Here is a 21,983-nt window from a genome sequence, read left to right as displayed (position 1 = left end):
TCAAACTAAATTTTCTAAGGGAAAAAGTTGAAGCAAAAGAAATACAACTAGTTTATGTGAATACTAAAGAATAGCTTGCAGATATTTTCACTAAACCTTTGCCTAAGGAGACCTTTGAATATCTTAGAGAATAGCTTGGGGTCATATCCCCACCAGTAGATACTTAGAGAGTTGATGTTTGTCATCAACCGGCAGAATTAACAAAGATATATTCTTACTCCAGCTTTGATGAGGAAGCTACTTCTCAGGGGGAGTAGTTGATATAGTGAAATTGGTTGGTATTTTGTATAAAACAATTGGTATGTTACATCTTTGGCATTTGATGTCAAAGGGGGAGAGATATCTATGGAAAAACACATTATCTTCTTTTGGAGAGATTGGTATGGAAACTTTGGTTAACACATGTTGCTCCCAGGGGGAGAGATTGTTGTTTAGGAGAGACTATTACTCTCTATATCCTGGTTATGATTTCTTTTAGATATTGTTGATTTTTGGCATTTATGTTTTGGCACTTTGATGGTTTTTCCATCTTGTGTTGCCATCAATGCCAAAGGGGGAGATTGTTGGTATTTTGGTATGGTTTTGTCATTGATGTCAACACCTACTAAAACACTAGCATTTTGGAGATCCAGCAGCACTCACCGGCAAGCAAGTAACTATTGCACAGTTTATGGTATATGGTACACCAGCAGGATATAATGATCACCAGAACCTGATATGGCATGGAAGACATTTGTAAATAACGAAGACATCATGTGGACATCTTATCTTGGAGAAGTAATCATTGGTATATTCATATTTGCATATTTTGCTTTTACCGGCAAATAGGTCCAGGATTACCTAGGGTTACACCGGCAGGTTTATCTTTACAAGAAAAGCATGGCACGCTATGGAAATGACTAATTAATGTTGTAAATGCATTATGCCGACATGTTCAATTAGATATTATATTGTTTGTAAAATGTTTTATTATAATATCTTGTAGAGCCGACCTACTAAAATTTGTCTTAGGTTATGGTATAAATGTAAGATCTTAATTGTAAGATCAAGTGTGGAATGCGAAGAAGGTATATTGTAAAGGGATATGCGAGATTAAGTAGAGCTATACACAAAGACATCATTTGAAGGTGAAGTTAGGGTTTTTGTGAAGGCATATCAACATTACACCGGTACTGAATCCAGCATATGAAGATGCTATTTCAAGCAGTACATTCTTATTGGATTTCACCATCCAAATTGTAGTCAGTGTGACTCCCATTTGTGTTTGAGCAGTGACCTCTAGGTGCTTGGCCTTTTTGCATGTGCAGGCCCCATTTATGTACACTTACTATCTGCAGTAGTATCATCTAATTGTGGGTAAGGTTTCCCACCATTGTTTTTCCCCTTACAGGGTTTCCATGTACAAATATTGGTGTTATGTGTTGTGGATGACTTTTTGTTTATGTTTCATGCATTAATCTTTACCGGTATAGCAATTAACTGTTAAAACTATCCACCAGTATAACAGACTGTCTCACCGATATTAAAGAAGTAATTGATTAAGTTATTTTTGGTTTGAAATTAGTTGACAACTGATTCACCCCCCTCCCCCTCTTAGTTGTCCCTGGGACCTAACAAATTATTGGATAAGGCTTTATGTATGTAGTAGAGCTTAAACCGGTACTGAATCTGGCATAGCAGATGCTGATTTGAAGCAGTACAAGACATTGGATTAGTATAATCCATTTTGTAAGTCAGTGAGACTTCCTTTGTAATTGAGCAGTGAGCTCTAGGCACTTGGCTTTCCTGCATGTGCAGGCCCCTATTGTAAGCAATAATATTCACTTATTAGCTAGTAAGCAAATATTGTGGGTCACAAATCCCACCGAGGTTTTTCCCACACTGGGTTTCCTCATTAAAATATTGTGTTATGGTGTGCTTTTCATGTTGTGGTTGTTAGTCTTATTTGTTGCATTATTTTTGGTGTACTGGTACACAGTTTTGGTATGATTTTCATGTTATAAGTTAAGAAAATCATTTAACCAATCAGATACTGATTCACCCCCCCCCCCCCCCCACCCTCTCAGTATCTTTGGGAATCCTAACAGGGAGGTGTAAGGAATTCAAGTGAATCCAAAATATTGTGAAAGAAAAACAATTTTTTTTATGATTATTGCAATGGTGGGGGCAGTAATGCAGCATTGAAAGTATTTTATTGCAATTCTTCTCACTATACAGGGAAAGTATTTTTTGTGACTATTCAAAGAGGTAAATGAGAAAAATATTTTTCAGTCAAGGGGGACTTTTTGCCATTTTTTGGCAGATTGCAAAGTGCAAGGAAAATTCAGAAATGACTTTCACCAAAGGGGATTTTTCAGTTTTGAGAGAAGAGAAACAGTCAGAAGTGGACAGTGGCTTGAAATGGGAAAATTTGGCAATGTGCAAATTTTGGTGTGAAAAGTGCCTAAAATGATATTTTTTAGATTTTGAACAATTTCCAGCAAGGGTGCAGGTTCATTTTTTAGCAAATTTTGAAAGAAGAAGAGTGCAAATTTTCAGAGGTGCATACTTCAAGAGGAAGACATGTCATTTTTAGAGATGCCTTAGGTTTTTTTCTTTATAAATTCTTTGATGTATACCTTTCTTCTCTTCTTTTCAATTGAACAAATATGAATGTAATTTTTTCATCGTTCTAGAAGCTTAGCTTCTATGTACAGTGCAAGGTAAAATGACAGTTAGAGTTTTGTTTTCAGTCAATGTATGCTTTGTATTATGAATATTTGTAACCATATATGCAAGCAATGAACAAAGGTTTCTCTTTCTATTGTCTCCACATGTAATGGTGTTACTTATGAAATAGATAATCAATGATTATATGTTTTGTCCCAGCAAGTCTAGTGTTTGTCTTATTCTTTCTTCTCTTCAAGGAAGAGATTAAATAGCTTTAATGAGATGAAGAGTATTGTCTTTTACATGCAGGATCATCAAGCATGATTGTAGGAAAACCAAGCTGATGGATGTTGATGCAATGTATTGATGCTTAGATTTCTTTGGTTACAATGTAAACTATTTGGGTGTAAACCTATATTATGAAAGTAAACTCTGTTGCCCAATAAATGAGGGCACTTGTTGATGTGTTATTCTCATTTTTCAAAATCATTCCTTTGTCAAAATCTTTTTTATTTTTGTTTTTCTTTCTGCATTAGGAGTAGGATTAGTGTAGAAATCCCCCGCCCCCCATCAATGAAGTGCATAGATGCTTATAAACTAAGGTTAAAGCCAAAACTAGGAGTTAAACCATCTTCCTTAGTACATTTTCATTGGGATGATCTATTGTAAGTTGTAGTATCCTAAATATTTTTAATTTGAAAGTTATGAGGCATTACATAGGATCACTCGCCCTGGTCTTGCAAAGCCAAAAGTGCAGGAGATCCCAGTCCTTGTGACTTAATATAATTCATTGGCCAAGTCCTTCTCCAATTTTGTTGATGAGTTAGTGGAAATTCCTCTAGAACTTGGAAACTGTTGGTTTGGGAACCAACACAACTGCAACAACACCACTTACTAAAATCTCCATCATCATTATATGGAACTTCAAGAACACTAACTGAAGGATACACTTGCGGACCTCCAAATCATGAACCATTGGAATTGAGGACACAACAGAACATCCCAAACACTCTACCAAATTTGTAAACCAATATATTGCAACACAGAGCAATGCAGAGCAAAATCCAGAACACTGATCAACACTGAAGAACTGAAAAACCAACCACAATACCGAATCTCATAACTCAATCAAATATACATGTGGACCTTTGAAACTTCAGTTGAATCAACTAGAGATACTTATCTCAAAACCCTTTAATTGGCAACAACTCATTTGCAAGACATTGTCCACACCAACATACTTAATCTAGCTGCAACATTGGAACATAGAGGAATATGTTGACATCAATGACAACAACACATTCTAGCAAAATTCTCAACAATATATAACATTATTTTCCTCTTTTGGACTTGAGGGTCAACTTGATTAGGAGGTCTATTTGATTGATAAGGAGCTTGGTAAGGTCTAGTACTTTGATTTTGTTGCCTCTCAAGGTTGACTAACTTATTACCCAGGGACTAAAACATTCCTTTAATCTCTTGTTTGAGCTCATCAAACTCATGAGACTAATTTGGAATAGAATTAGATTGGGTTGGAGATTAACAATTCAAGGCTATTAAAGGTGGCACAATAACTATCGCAAGAATTTTCTGAGGAATAGGTGGTCATATCTCAGGAAAAATGGGCATTAGAGGCCTAGGAGCTATTTGTTGGCATTTTGCATATAGATTGCATTAATTATATGTTGTCATTGATGTCAATTGAACTGGTGAATGGTATTTATGATATTGATGTTGTTATTATTTTTATTGCTATTGTCATGTAACCAGTATGATAAACTTTGAGGAAGATATTGTAAATTGATATATGGTAGTTTGTAAGTTGAACCGGTGTAAAGGGTTAAACCTTTCTATGTTATGTAACCGGTAAACCCTACCAGTTTATTTTGATAAACCCTAACTGATCAAGTTTGTTGGTTTAAGATCTAATGTTGAGTAGTAATGATGGAGACACGTGTGATCATTGTATGAGGATATGTTCAAGTTATTTTGGCGTGTTTGTTGTCTTGGAAAAGAGAAAAGTGGATTGCATCTAATGCATAGTGGTTGATGAGTTACAAGTCTGATTAAGTGGTGATCATGGAACGGTTGGAATTTTCTTGATTAATGTGAAGAGATTGTTATCATTTCTAATGGTCAAGATTGTACCGACTTGTTTGTAATCTCGATGATGAGCATTAGGTTTTTGTTGTGTTACCGACCTAGTTGATTTGTGTTTAAGGTCAATGATATTATTTTGTTGTGTTGGCAAAGTTTGCAAGATTGGCAGAAACCAGTTGAGTGTGTGGTTGCCTAATCGGTGCATGGATCTGCAGTTTGAGTAAAGGAAGATTGAATCTTAAGAAGGATCTAATCAAGAAAATGTAGTGCTATTTAGACAAATCATGAAAACCTATTGTTTTATAACAATTACAACAAAAATTGAAATCCCCTAACCAGGTAAGCTCTAACAATCTTGGTTACTTTCTAAATCCTCTCACAAGGTGGTCCATTAGTTTGGATTCTCAAATCCTCCAATGAGGTTACTCCTAATAGGGTATTGTGCTTTTCATCAAGGCATATTTGTAAATCCCTTAAGCGGGTGATTCCTAACAAAATCAATTCTTAACAAGACTTATTATAAAAGCTTTAACAAGATTGGCTCCTAATAGGGAAAACTCTAGATAGCTATCCTTGTGATTCTCATCTCACTATGTTTTTTACCTATTTGGGTTTTCCACATATAAATATTTGTGTCAAGTGGTGAATTCTTTTGTGGTTATGATCTTATTTGTTGCTTTGATTAACTACTTAACTATTCTGATAAGGCATGATAACTAGAAGCATTGAGAGATAAATATGTTGACATATGATTAAGCATTTTTTATGTTTACAAAATTGAAGTTGTTTACTATTAAGTTGTCATAATAGTCAAACCGGTTGATGTTGGTAATATTTGAGATATTATCTTGACAGAGTTATTTATTGATAAGTTTATTTTGAGTTTGGGAGTTTGTATCAGTTTTTTTAGTTTACTGATTCACCCCCCCCCCCTCTCAATAATCTGCCAGATACTTATTCTTTCATCATACTATCAATTGGTATCATAGCGTCTCAGGTCCTCTTTAACCTAAATCCTAACAACTTGAGGAAAAGATCTTGTAGATCATGATGAAGAAATAAGGTTTGAAGTTCAACAAAGATAGCTATAGGATATGGAGCAATAGAATGAAGATTTACATTAAGAGTTTGGGAAGTCAGTATTGGGATCATGTAGAAACTAAGTATATTGCACCTACTGGAACTCTGACTGGTGATCTGAAGAAAGAACATCAAGAGAATCATGAAGCATTGGAGGATATTATCAGTTCCCTGTCTAATACTGAATATTTAGATGTTCATGGTCTTGAAACTGCATATGAAGTATGGAAAAAACTTGAAGAGATTTATAGCGGTGATGAACATGTTAAGATTGCTAAAGAGGAGAGTTTAAGAGGAAAGTTTGATGACATGAGAATGTCTGAAGGTGAGAATATCCAGCAGTATGGTCAAAGGATAAAAGAGATAGTTGGTAGTGCAGGAGGGAAAGTGAAAGATGTCGCAGTGATCAATAAGGTACTGAGAACCCTGGTACCGGTCTATACTATCTAAGTTGTAGCTATTCAAGAGCTGAAATCCTTGGACAAAACAAAGGTAACTCTTGACTCTATCATTGGAAAACTTACTGCTTTTGAATTAAATGGCTATGAAGGTAGTGTACAAAAATTAGAATCTGCATTCAAAGCTCTTGTCTCTAACCCATTTGTGAGAAGAAGTAGAGATACTGACCATAGCTATGAATCCAGATCCAGCAGAGATGCTGATGATGAAGATAGTTTAGTGGAGCTTGAATCATTGTTGACAAAATGACTACCTAGAGGCACTGGGAAATATAGAGGTAAGATATCGTTGAAATATTTTGCTTGCAATAACATTAGTCATATAGCAGCTAATTGCCCTAATAGTGAAATTGAACACAAGAGAGACAAATTTAAGAAATATAGGGGTAAAGGCAAGAGAGATTGTCTTAATGCTATTGACAGTGCTATTACTGATGAAGAATCTGATGAGGATGCTAGTGAAGATATTGTGTTTGTAGCTATTAAGGAAGAGATATCAAGTCAAAAGGCACTAGTATCTAGGATGGAAAATATAATGATTGGATCATTGATAGTGGTTGTTCACATCACATGACCAGTGATCAGAGCAAATTTATTTCCTTGAAGGAATTTGATGGTGGTGTTGTCAAATTTGGTAATGACTCACCTTGTATGGTTAAAGGTAAGGGAGTTATTTCTCTTAATGGGAAGACCAGTGCTGACGATGTCTATTGGGTTGAAGGCCTAAAGCATAATTTTTTGAGTGTGGCATAACTTAATGATAGAGGATACCCACTAGAGTTTAGAAATGGTATGTGCAAAATTTTTGACAGCAAAGGTGAATTGATTGCAACTAGAAAACAAACCAAAGGTAATCTATTTCATCTCAATCCTAAAGTTAGCAACTGTTTGATTGCAAAGATAGATGATAGCTGGCTTTGGCATAGGATATTTTGTCATATAAACTTTGATAACATTGTTAAAGTGAGAAATTCTAAGATAGTAAGAGGTCTACCTCAGATAGACAAACCCATTAATGCTCTTTTTAAATAATATCAGTTAGGAAAGATTACTTCTTCAACTTTCAAGAGAAAGTCCTTCTCAGTGGAGCACTTGTTAGATTCGGTTCATACAGATCTATTTGGACCAATAAGAACTAGAAGCATTTTAGGTGATAGATATTTCATGATCTTCACTAATGATTGTTCAAGGATGATGTGGGTCACATTCTTGAAGGATAAGAATGAATCTTTTGGTAAATTCAAGGCATTCAGAGCCTTAGCTGGGAAAGAGAGTAGCAAAAAGATAAAATGTCTGAGAACAAATCAAGGCGGTGAATTCACTTTTGAGGAATTCACCAAGTACTGTGATAAGAATGGTATCAAGTGGCATCCTTCTACACCAAGGACACCACAACATAATGGTATAGCAAAGAGGAACAACCGGTCAAGGGTTGAAGCAGTTAGAACTATGTTGATATAAGGAGGTGTGGTGAAAATATTTTGGAGAGAAGTTGCAAGTACAACGGTCTACACAATGAACTAAGTTCTAGTGAAAAGAGGTAAGAAAAAGACACCTTATGAGTATTGGTATGGAAGATCACCTGATGTTAGCTATTTTAAGATCTTTGGTAGTAAATGTTTTATCAAAAGAGGTGATTACATAAGCAAGTTTGAAGCTAAGAGTGATGAAGGCATATTTCTTGGCTATTCCACCAAGAGTAAGGCATATAAATGCTTCAACAACCGGACACATAGAAATGTTGAGAGTGTTGATGTTCATGTAGATGAATGTCTTGAAGTCTCAGAAGGAACCAGTTCAGAGAAAAAGGATGAAGTTCCTTGCATTTTTCTTTTGGAACCTGAAACTGTTAAATCAAACATTGGTAAAGCAAATCCTGATGTACTTGTTCAACCAGAACAAATAAATTCAGAAGAAGATGATATTGAAGAACTTGAACCTGATGAGAATGATCATGTTATTCCTACATATGTGAGACTGAACCATAGTCCTTAGCAGATTATTGGGGATAAGGATGCTAGAGTACTAACTAGAAGGAAAATAAGAGAGAACTCTTGCATGATCTCCACCATTGAACCTAGAAGTGCTAAGGAGGCATTTGGTGATGATCATTGGGTTAAAGCTATGGAGGAGGAATTGGATCAAATTGAGAATAAAAACACTTGGAACCTGGTACCCCAACCAGTAAACAAGAATGTCATAGATACTAAATAGGTGTTTAGAAATAAGTTAAATGAAGATGGTGTTGTAGTTCGAAACAAGGCAAGATTAGTTTGCAATGGTTATGCACAAGAAGAAAGAGAATATTATGGTGAAACTTTTGCACCAGTAGCAAGACTGGAAGGAGTTAGAACATTACTTGTATTTGCAGCCCATAAGAAGTTCAAGGTATACCAGATGGATGTTAAGTCTGCATTTTTGAATGGGATATTGGAAGAAGAGGTATACATAGAGTAGCCTGATGGTTATGCACTAACATATGAGAAAGACATGGTATGCAGATTGCATAAATCTTTATATGGATTAAAGCAAGCACCCAGAGAATGGTATGAAAGGCTTCATACACATCTAAGGAAGATAGGCTTTGCAAGAACCAATGATGACAACAACTTATATCTCAAGTCTGAAGGAGATGAAATACTGGTCAATGAAGTATTTGTTGATGACATTATATTTGGAGGTAATTATGTCATGAGCAACAGTTTTGCAGATGAAATGAAGAATGAGTTTGAGATGTCATTAGTAGGGGAAATAAAAAATTTAATAGGCTTGCAGATACAGCAGATGAAGAATGGTTTTTTGAAATTTGAAGTTGAAATCCATCATTTGCTCATGTGGAGCTCTCTTGATGGTAGTGAGATTCTCTACCAAAGAGAGATTGTCTAACTTATCCTTAAATTGTCTATTCAATCACTTTCCCAACTCATCCCATGTTGAGATAGAGTTTATTGGAAAACTCCTGAACCATTGAAGAGCTTTTCCATTAAAGGAGGCAGCCAAGAGCCTTACTACAACATTTTCTTCCGTGATGTGATGAAATCCACATAAGGAGGCCACATCTCCTATGTACTCTATTAGAATCCAAGAACACTAAGAGGGGGGTGAATTAGTGTTTTGTCGGTAATGTTAGTTTTGAACTTATTTCTTATTAACCAGTTAACAGTAAATAAAATTAAAGTGCATACACCAAATAACACATATAGAGGCAACACCATAACACCAATATTTATACATGGAATACCCTTCAAAGGAAAAAACCACAGTGAGGTTGATACCCATAATATCTATATACTTGATCAAGGTATACAAATATTACATAAAGGGGATTGCACATGCAATCAGGCCAACCACCTACAGCTCACTACTCAATACAAAAGAAGAATTCTCACTGACTTACAAATCATTACAAAGTAATTACAATAAGAATGAACTTATAAGATGCATCTGACCATGATGGATAAGTTCTGGTTCATCCTCTGATAACCTTCACTATGTACCGGTTTGTCGATGCTCTGTTCTACGCTGTTCTACTACCGGTTAGGTTGTGCACGTGAAACTACACACAAATGCTTTCATTCACTGACCAAAATGCATACCGATAATCTCTAAATAATTTTTAACCAAAATTGCATTACCAAACTTATTAATCCATCGTTGAAAGGATCTCCTTATATATCCTCCTATCTTCCACCATGTCGGCTTCAATGAAAAGTATAAACCTATCGGTTGTCAAATTATAATGAATTTCAAGCATAATCACAATGATCATGTTGACCTTCACATGTTACCATAAATTCCATGAAAGAAATAATTGGGGCCATAAGATCTCTTAGTCGGGTCCTATCTATTACCGGGTTCCAAATACACATTACCAGGATCAAGACTTATCCGGTTGTGAAGCAAAGTGAATACCGGTTGAGTGTAATGAATGTTGGTTAACCCAAACAAATCAAAGTGATAAAATAATGAATCCCAATAGAATATTTACACTTGAAGATGACTTCCCATGAGTTTCCATCAATGACAACCCAAAATGCCATTAACTCTTACCGAATGAGTGTTAATTGCCAACAATCTCCCCCTTTGACATTGATGGCAACACTCATGTGGAAATTGGTCCCATTCTTGAATCTGCCTCTGAATTTACATGACCGCCCGACCTGTACATATGATGCTCCCCCTGAGTAATATATACATTTTTCACTTTATTCATCCCCCTTTGACATCAATGACAAAGTGGGGTGCCCACAAAGAATTCTATATAGCCATAAACGCATGTCGATTCTATACAAGTTTCAAAATGTCTACATACATAGACTTCAAAAATGAAAAGTAGGTATCCCAACCTTGCTTAAGAGAGTCAAGAATGGATGTGAATCCATTCAAGAGACTAGCATAATATTCAATTTCTTCTGATGTAGTGGGATCCTCCTGCATATTAGAAATACATTATGTCTTATGAAATAACAAGGTATCCAACTGGGGACCAATAAGATTTTAGAGATCATTTGCTCTCTTTATTATACTGTACCTTTGCTTGTCTAATTTCAAAATTTGATCCATGACTACCAAAATTGGACCATCCAAATAAATTGTTAGGTTAACTGTCCAATTGTAAGAGTTGGAAATATAAGTCAAATTATTCTGATAATCTAACAGTTGCTTATCTATAGGGGTTGTGAGCTTACAAAAATTTAGACAAGTCTTGTAAACTTTACCTCCCTCCACTAATGTTGCATCAATGGATTACAAGCAAGTTTGAAGTTCACCCTTGTCAAACTCAATCATTTGCAAAAATGTCTACTTTTGGGCCTCAACAAATTTTTCTTTAGCCTCTGTCAATGAAATTTTTAGTAAAGAATCATAATTCTTGGGAATAAAATTAATAATCTCCTCCAATTTACCAGATGAGCTTGGGCTCTCTTGTGCTTAGAATTCTGGTACTAGCTGGTTCAAAACTTCAAAACTGTGTTCAATTAATTTCTTGTCTTTTGACTCTTCCTGAGCCAAATCCTAGGTTGCCTGTTCTTGAAGTGGTGGTGCAGCCAAAATTTTCTCAGCCAATGACATCTTGTGGTAGGGTTTGTCAAAACCAATAAAAAATTATGACAAGTTCACTTTGACTATGGTTGAAGTGTCAATTGCCAAGCCGAAAGAGATATCTGCCATAATTTCCTTACCCTTGTATGTCGATGAGGCATTCTTAGAATCCTTTATTTCTTGTGCACTAGTGGCTTTGCCACTTGGTGCCCTATCTGGATCTTGAACATCTTCTGCAACCTTATTAAATGTATCCTTATCTACATTTTCCTCTATATCCACTCCATTTTGTACTTTATCAATCAGTGTATCTTCTACTGCAAAATTTGACTCACTAGCTAGTATAGTGGTAATCGGTGAAGTGCTAGTCAGTTGCTCAGCATCTACACTTGGTTGTTTTGTATCTATCGGTTTCTTGTATTTTGGAAACTAAATATTCTGAGAGTGTATAAAAATGAGACTCAATTCATAACCTAAACTCAAAATAATCCTTACCCAAATATCTATAGTTTCCTTTCGGATCTACTCAAACCTTTCCAACATTAGGTTATTTATTTTGTGCTTAGGATTAAATTTGTATGAGTCAATTTTATTTATTAGATCTGCCATCTCTGGAAGGGTTATTGTTGGACAAAGATTAACCAAATTTGTCTATTTTATTTATCAGTCTAGAGTCTAAGCATGTATTTTTCTAGCCTCTAACTTCATATAACTCCTTAGGCAAAATTTTCTCAGGTTCAATCAATGCTCTACTAAAAGAATCAAGATATAAAAGTGTTGGCATATGCACACTCCAATGAGACATTGTAGGTGATTGAAGGTTTTGTCATTGATGGCAATCTTACAATCATATGGCACCGGAAAGGCATTACACCAGCACTAGCAAGATCAAACTCTACACTAGCACTCAGACCACCAGCACCAACAAAGAAAGGAAGCATACCGGCACAGAGGCCGACAGGATTTTTGTTATATTATATTTTGTTTATTATTGTAAAATCCTTGTAAGCCAACTTGGCATCATTGTAAAATGACTCTTATATAAGAGAGATCATTATAGAACATTTGTAAGTAAGTGAGAAGATTATATTTAGGTGAAATAAGGCAGACCTATTAGGCAAATTATAGGTTAAGTGTTTATGTAAGAAGCAGAGCAGAAACCGGTACTGGATCTGGCATTATAGATGCTATTTTGAAGTAGTACAAGATACTGGATTTATATAATCTATCATTGTAAGTCAGTTAGACTTCCCATTGAGTAGTGAGCTCTAGGCAATTGGCCTTCCTGCATTTGCAGGCCCCTCTTGTAGCAGTAATATTCTCTTATTGGCTAGTAAGTGAATATTGTGGGTCACAAATCCCACCGAGGTTTTTCCCACATCAGATTTCCTCATTAAATCATTGTGTTATGGTGTGGTTTTCATGTAGTTGCTTTTAATTCTGTTTATTGTATTATTTCTTGCATACCGGTACACTGTTATAATATGTTCTACATGTTTTAAGTTAAGAAATTCACATCACTGGTTAGATACTGATTCACCCCCCCCCCCTCTCAGTATCTGTGGGAATCCTAACAATTGGTATCAGAGCTTGGTCCTCTATTTTAAAAAGCCTAACAGCTTGAGGAAGATCTTGACACCGATAGATATGGAAAATCTGATGAAGCAGCTCTTTCAGACTATGATGCAGAGAAATTGAAAAATATCAAACTAGAAGATGATCTAAAGGCAGCCCAGGATATCATTCAGGCACTTCAAGAAAATCTTACTATTTCAAGAAACAAGAGACGAGAACTTTGTGAAAAGATGCAAAATGAGAATGATGAAAAGGAATCACTTAATGATATGATAAACAAGTTGAAACAAAAGAACATGAAAACAAATAATGAGATGCAGGATATGACTATGAGATTTTGTAAAGAAATTGAAGATAGGAAGAAGAATGAAGAAAATTTGACCAGAAGACCAAGCGATGCTGCAAATGAAAACACAAGACTTAGCTGTGAAAATGATTTGTTGAAGACAGATTTGATGCACACTTAGAATGACTCCAATGAACTGATGAGGTAGAAAGAAGTCTTAGAAAGAGAACTAGATACTGCAAATCAACATAAAGAAAAATTCAAGAAAAGCTCAGAAGAACTTGGTAACTTGCTGAAGAATCAAAAACCTAAAGGTGACACTTCTGGAATTGGCTTTGAAGTTGGTGAAAGCTTTGGTACTACAAATACACAGGATCATAGCAAACCGGTAAGGCAACTTAATGCTTATAAATTCAATGGAAAATGCTTTAACTGTAATAAGTATGGTCATAGAGAAAATGAATGTAGATCTAGAAATTATCAGAATATCAACACACCTACCGGTCAATGTTCAAAATGCAACAAAGTTGGTCACAACTCTAAAAATTGCAGAATGAATGTGAGATGTTATGTTTGTGGAAGATTTGGACATTTATCTGATCAATGCAGAACACAAACTAGCATAGGTTATGGGAAATCCATTTATAAGAATAATGTGACTTGTTATGCATGTAACAAGATTGGGCATATTGCAAAATTCTATAGAAGTAAAAGATCATCGGCAGACAACAACAGTTATAGCTTGAAAGGTAAAGAAAAAGTTGAAGAGGTTAAGCAAGAATTCTCAAAACAATGGATTAGAAAGTCTGACCTAAATATTATTGGGAATACTCCTCCACCGGTAGAACCAATCAACACTTCACTAGCAGGACAGAGTGATGCTTCACGGGCAGGACAAAGTAATACTCCACCGGCAGGAAGCTCTTCATCAAATTGAAGAAAATTTTCTTGAGGGTTTGGCAATCAATGAGACATATGCTATAATTCCCTCGGTTAATGGTGAGAAGTTGGAAATTACTTCTATACCAGCAGACAATGTTAAGTGACTACTTAACTGGCATACATTAAATGTGGTAGATGGAAAATAAATATTATTTATTTAATTTGTGGTTTTGGCTCCATTTCACTTCACCAAGATTTCAAACATTCGAAGAGCACAAAATTTGCAGATCTAAGGGTTTTCGAGCAAAGAGGCAAAGAACTTTGGCAATCAATCCATCCAAAGGCAAAAAAAAGTATTTATCATCATGGAATCCTCCTCTACACCTGAATTCATAGCAAACCCTACAGTAGTCAAGGTTATAAAATGCCCTAGGCCCGTCTTTTAGCTAGTTCTCGACGTAGCTAAGAAAGATGACAATGTAGGTGCTTTTTCCCAAATTCCAAAAGGAGTTGTTTTCGCAGAAGATCCTCGAATATATATTCATTGAAACATAGAGGAATTAGGAGATAAAGAAATTAAAAGCATGTATAAGACTGTTATATGTGATAATTTTGGTAATGTAAAACCTGAACATAAAATTGTTGAAACCCTAGGATTCACTAAAATCCTCTGCATTCCTGAATTTCCCAAGGAGGTGATTAGGATAGTTTTAAGTAGGGTACATGGTTCATTCTTTTGGCTTGATTCGGTACACAAAATAACAAAGGAAGTTGTGAAAGCAGTAACAGGTTTACCTTCCACCGGTAACAGACCAGACAAGACTAAGAAGGTCTCCAATGACCTAGTAATGAACTTAACTAGTGCAACATCAGATAGAAGGTCTCTGAGAGTTAACGATGTGACCGATATAAATGTGAGATTTGATAGCATGATTTTAGGGTACAAAGCAACTCATGCAAATAGACTTAACTCAGTTTCCAGTTTATGCATTAAAAGTGCTTATGACATGGTTAAAGACAATGTAAAAATTGATGTATGTGAATGGTTAAAAGATGAGTTGATTGATAACTTAGGAAAAATCAAGAAGGATAAGAAAGGAACTTTTAGATTTGGAAATCTACTTGTATGCTTGATGCTACACATAACCAAATAGGTTCCCGGTATAGGCAGTAAGAACCTTGGATTTGATATACTGGTAGGAAAACAGTTAACAGACCTATTCAACAACATGGGTGAAAACAAAGAAAAGAACATTCATGACTATTTTCAAGCACTAAAGGTTAGGATGGACAAAAGAATTAGACTATCACATAAAATTGTCAACAAATACAAGGATAATATATGTTTTGTAATAAAAAAGGATGAGATCTGGATGGAAGCAGTCATCCCAAGAACAATTTGGGTAATAAAGATGGGTTATGAGACTAATGATCATATAATTGAAACTTATGCTAAAGCACTTCTAGAAGCACCAAATGAACCAAAGGAAGAAGTATTTGGTAGTGCTAAGACCATAGAAAAACAAATTCAATCTAAGAAGAGAGTGAAAAAGGTTGAAGTAGTTGTGAGAAGAGGTTCTAGATAGGCTAAGGCTATTAAAGAAGATGTATTAAAACAAACCGGTATCACTGGGATGGGGATAAGTTAGGAACCCTACAGCCTGAGACTCACCTATCACTGGTAGCTACTTCTTCAAAAAGTGACATTCCTGTAGCTTTCAAAAGAGTTGTAAGGAAAAGGGATCCTTCACCGGCATCCACACCTTCGCCTAGAAGGACTAGACAAAAACAACAGGCAGTGAGGTCTCCGATTAGAAAGACAACACCAAAGAAAAAGTTGACACCAAAGAAGAAGAAGACTAAACAAAACATGGCCCCTCTTGACAAATTGCTATATGAAATCACAGAGGAAGGGAAACTCAAAAATATAGGAAAGGTCTATGATACACTATCAACAGATGACAAAGAACAAGTTGAAAACAATGTTATTTTACACATGGACATCTATAAGAAGTTCTTAATGGAAGTAATAGATGATCTACTGAATGAATTGTTCAAAAGACTATAAGCAAGAAGCCAAGTTGTTGTAGAGCTTGATAAGAAAATCAAAATTGAAAAGTTACTTTTTGTTTACCCAGTAAACTCACCTAAGGAGATAGATGACTTAATTGCAGAAGCCAACCGGTCAGTATTCTCTACTGCACACTGGCATATTGCATTAATGGTTGGAAGAGTGAATGAAGTAATAGAGGAAACAAAAAATGCATGGGACATATTTCTTGTTGAGAAAGAAAAACAGGAAGAGTACAGGAACCCCAAACCAATAAAGGTATACCAGAAGGAGAGAGACAAAGGAAAAGGAAAGGTTGGTGAACCTTTGAGCATCAAAGTAAAAGATAACTTATCCCTACCACCTCAAATTACATCATCGGTAACAACTACTGAAGATCAACCAGTAGATGAGAGTATGGACATAGAGGACACAAATCCTAATCCTGAGGTACTATACATAGTTGATGTTGATACATAAAAGGTCAACATTGTGATAGACAAAGAAACAACTAGCAAGACAGATATGGCTAATGAGCCACCGACAACTGATAGCATTGACAATACTAGAAGGAAAGTTGAAGTTGATAAGATAGAGCAACAGGTAGAGACTCAGACTGAGACTAAAATAGAGCAACAAACAGAGAGACAAGCAAAGCAACAGGCTCCAGAACGGGAATGGGTTCACATGGAAATAGTGCCACTGGCAACAGGAGAAGATCAAAAACCATTGCTTAAAGAAATGGAAACACAAACTGACCTACCAAAGGTCACTGCAAGCTTGGTTACTTCCTCCACTGGTAGAATTTAGAATGTTGGTTCCTCCTCAACAGGCTACAAATCAACAAATGTAACCAAAGTACTTTTGGACTCCATCAAAAAGATAATAGATTGTAGTTCATAGGCTTATAAAGCTATAGATGATACAATCCCAATTTTGAAGGTGATAGCTCCTAACTGTAACATAGACAATAAGGATTCTTTAAGACAACTTGATACTTTGTGTAAATACATCACTGAGAACACAGTGACTATTGAGCAAATAAAGGAAGAGACATTGAAGGATAGGGTAGAAATTGAAAAGAAAAAATTCTTTGAAGATCAGATAAAGAAGTGTACTAGGGAATTTGACACACTTCTACTGGAACTATGTAACTTATTGAAGGAATACAAAACTATGTACAAAGATACTTGCAAGACAAACTTTTTGATAGTAGACATAGATAAGAAAATGAGCAAGGTAAAGTATGAAATCAATAAACTTGCTGACAATTTTGTTAACTCACCTAATACATTATCAGTTTTTGAGCAAAGGATAACAAGTTTTGAGGAAGAGTTGCTTAAGTTAGAAAGAGAAAAGGAGAGAATAGTAAATAAGGCAAAGAATTTGAGACTAAAACTGAGTCCAAGATTGGACTATCTAGCATCATTACGGAAGGAAATATCTGAGGCACTAGTACAGGGACAAAAAACACCGGCAGAGCATATGTAGCACCTCACCGGTACATTTCAAAGAATAGAGACAGCAATAAAGGACAACAAGAAGTACTTGATTTTGGTAGATCTTTTTCAAATTGTAACCACCCAGTTACAAGGTTGAGTGGGACTACAACTCTACTAACATCTTGGCAACCTTTGTCATTGATGCCAAAGGGGGAGTAGTAGTATGAGAAAATAACCGGAAAAAGACTTATCTGCTCAGGGGGAGTTCTTATATTTTTGGTAACATATTTTTGGAAACATTTTTGGATACACTTTTGAATTTTCTCATGAGTGTTGCCATCAATGCCAAAGGGGGAGATTGTTGGCATATGCACACTCCAATGAGACATTGTAGGTGATTGAAGGTTTTGTCATTGATGGCAACCTTACAATCCTATGGCACCGGCAAGGCATTACACCAGCTCTAGCAAGATCAGACTCTACACCGACACTCAGACCACCGGCACCAACAGAGAAAGGAAGCATACCGGGATAGAGGCTAACAAGATTTTTGTTATATTATATTTTGTTTATTATTGTAAAATCTTTACCAACTTGGCATCATTGTAAAATGACTCTTATATAAGAGATATCATTATAGAAAATTTGTAAGTAAGTGAGAAGATTATATTTAGGCGAAATAAAGCAGACCTATTAGGTGAATTATAGGTTAAGGGTTTATGTAAGAAGCAGAGCAGAAACCGGTACTCGATCTGGCATTATAGATGCTATTTTGAAGCAATACAAGATACTAGATTTATATAATCCATCATTGTAAGTCAATGAGACTTCCCATTGAGCAGTGAGCTCTAGGCAGTTGGCCTTCCTACATGTGCAGGCCTCTCTTGTAGCAGTAATATTCTCTTATTGGCCAGTAAGTGAATATTGTGGGTCACAAATCCCACCAAGGTTTTTCCCACACCAGGTTTCCTCGCTAAATCATTGTGTTATGGTGTGTTTTTCATGTGGTTGCTTTTAATTCTATTTATTGTATTATTTCTTGCATACTGGTACACTATTATAATATGTTCTACATGTTTTAAGTTAAGAAATTCACATCACTGATTAGATACTGATTCATCCCCCCCTCTCAGTATCTATGGGAATCCTAACAAAAAGAATTGCTTCCTCTATTTTCTTTTTATCCTTCGCATCAAATCCATCAAAGAATGAAGAAATGTTATCTAAGTTACGATCACTAATAATTTGATCAATTGGATCCTAAGCATCCAATTTCTTCTTACCGATTCTTCTCTTGGCTTCCGGTTTGGGCTTCTCATCAGATTTAGGTTTACGCTTATGTATAATTGTGATTTTAAGTTTTCAAGGAGTCTCCTTAGCAGGTTCTTTCTTTTGCTCCTCCTTCTTCTCCCTCACTACTCTAGTAAAAACTCCTTTCTTGTTTGGATCTTCCTTTATATCCTCGTCGGATTCTATTTCCTTAGAAGAAACGGTCATGTATTGTCGCATAGTGTTTTTCTTTCTCTTTGTAGACTCAACCAATTTATGACTATCAGGCTTATCTGAAGATCCTTCTGATTGCTTGGAAGTCTCTGTGGTTACCGGGACCACATTGGGAGTGGTTTGAGTTGCCTTTCGGGCTTCCCTTTCATCTTTCCTTTTTTGTTTCATCTCTTCTTTCCTCTGGGCTTCAAGGATTTTTACTTTTTGTTCAAGTTATGCCCTTTCATTCCCTTCACCTATAAGTGTTTTAGCTACAACCTTAGTCATCTTCTTCCTAATAGCCGGTGCAACCCATTCTTGGTGAACCTTTAGCCATTTTTCTTTGGATTTGCCAAATTTCTCCTCTTTTTGAGCTATTGGTGCTTGCAGTAAGTATTGTACATAGGCATCCAGTGTGGCCTCATCCACCTCATAACCCATAGGCATGATCCATATAATTCTAGGTTGTACATCTTCCATCATGCATTCATCCTTATTAACCATAAAACAAATTGTACCCTTATATTTTTCTACTATAGAGTTTGGAATTCTAGACCTATTTTTTATTTCTTCTTGGAAGGTTTTGAAAAATGACCATAAATTAGCCTTACTTAACTTATCTCCTTGCCTATACAAAATTTGAGCCATCTGAGTAGCTACCATATGGTCAAAATCCCATTGGATCTTCCCATGACCAAGAACTATTCCCAAAAAGTATAATGCCAAACAAAGAACAAAATAGCCATATCAGAAAGTTTTTTTTTTTATCTTGCTTGATTTTATGGAGGTTTGTCATAAGCTCTTTCAGCATCACACTGCAGAGATCGTAGTGTGCATCCTCCTTTAACATTTGATGAGCAATCAAAATATTGTTGCCAGAGATAGATTTTAGTCAATTAGACTTACAGACCTTGTAACCAATTATCATCGCGACAAACTTGACATTACTTTTTCTTACTGTATGCTTGAAAAGTGGTATCAACCTGCTTTTAGGTGTCTACATTTACATCATCGACCCTCATTGAAAATCCATCTAAATTAGTGGCAGTGAGTTTGCAGAGCTCTACATTAAAGAGCATGCACCTAGGGTTGGGTACATCTCCAATTTTATGCAAGCAGGTGAAGTTCTGTATTACTTCCTCTGTGATTTTGTATGACTGGTCCAACCAGATAAATTATCTATGAAAATGGCTCAGAATGTATTGGACCCATTCCACCTCATCAAAAGTTGGAAAATCCATAAATTGAGTGAAACCCTTCCTCTGCAAGTGGGCAAATTCCGGTTTCAGCTGGATGTTGGTGATAAGGTTCTTAGTAAAGACATGGGACAATTCATATCCTCTGAGCTCCTCGATGTTGCAATGAATGTATGCCCTAATATCTTATGTGTGAATAAATCCATGGAAAACGCTTAAGAATTCTCCTAGTGGTTCATCCAGATGGGATTTGAAGGGATGGTTCTTGAAAATAGGACAGAGGCGGTTCTTGATTTCCACCAACAAAGGAGTTTTGACATTGGATGATGAAGCCATGATAACTGGATACTGAAACTAGGGTTTTTGCAAATAAAAAATACCTTACAATATTATTGAGAGATGAGATCACTGTTGAAAGAAAGTGCTTGCACAAATCGCCTTGCACTCTAAATCGCTCTAGAAATCACTTGTATGAATGCTCGATCATTGTGTGAAGAAAATAACTTTACTTTTTCCTTTTTATTGCCGTCAACCCTAATTTTTCACTATCATAAATGCTATCGGGAGGTATTACCAGGTTGCATAGTCTACAAGTAGGTTCCAGTAAACACTTGAAATTACCTAATTATTTATCCATAATCTGAATTCTCTAACTATAAATCTAATTGAGGGTATTTGCATGATCTTCAATGATTTGCCTACCCCTAAGGCAGAGTGCCTTAGTTACCGGTTGTGTCTGCTACCAGTGTAGGACCTGATGACTCTACTGGGTGTTCTACTTATGGTGTATCTGATCTCCTTACCCATCTTTTCTCATGTTATTTTTTGATGTCTTCCACTTTTTCCTTTCCCTTCTCATCTACATTTCCATTAGTTTCGATGGGTTCTTACTTTTGCAATATTTAGCAATATGTCCAATCTTGTTGCATGCATAATAGACAGTATTGTTCTTCTGAATTGCTTTGTTAAACCCTTGATTTCCTTGATTTCTTTTTGATTTGCATTGGTTATCCATGTGTCCAAATCTACTACATACATGACATCTTACATTTCCAAGACCGGTGAATGATGCATTGTTCTGATTATTCATATTTCTGCACTAACTAGCCATATGACCATATTTATTGAAAACAAAGCATGCACCATTGAATTTGTGAGCATTAGGTTGTCTTGCCAATGATTTATGGTTCTGATTGTTGTCATGATTATGCTTATGTCTGGATGATTGATCTAGTTGTGCAGTACTGGAGCTTTCTCCTTCTTCATAACCAAGACCTCTCTTGTCATTAGCATCTCTCTGATTCTTTAGTAGTTCATCAAGTTTAGCATATCTATCTTTGAACTTATCTTTGTACTGATTTGAAATGACCAAGTCATCTCTCATGATTATAATCTATCTCTCAAGTTCATGTTCATTGTTCCAGGAATGGGTCAACTCAAGTTTCAGCATATCATTCTCATGTGTCAGTTTGTTGCATTCATCGGATCTGTCCTTCAATACTTGAGCTAATTTTTCTTCATTTTTCTTTCTATCCTCAATTTCCTTGCACATTCTCATGGTTAGGGCTTGCATCTCATTCTTCAAGATAGTGTTCTCCTGAGAGAGTTTCTGACATTGATCCTTCATAGCATCTTCCTCATCACTACTCTGATTTTGTAGTTGATCACAAAGTTCCTTTTTCTTAACTTTAACAAATGAAATCTTTCCTTGCAATGAAATAATGTGTTCTCTAGCTTGCTACA

This window comes from Cryptomeria japonica, chromosome 2, assembly GCF_030272615.1.
Source record: "Cryptomeria japonica chromosome 2, Sugi_1.0, whole genome shotgun sequence".
NCBI classification, from domain to species: domain Eukaryota; kingdom Viridiplantae; phylum Streptophyta; class Pinopsida; order Cupressales; family Cupressaceae; genus Cryptomeria; species Cryptomeria japonica.
Note: the sequence above shows the minus strand (reverse complement) of the source record.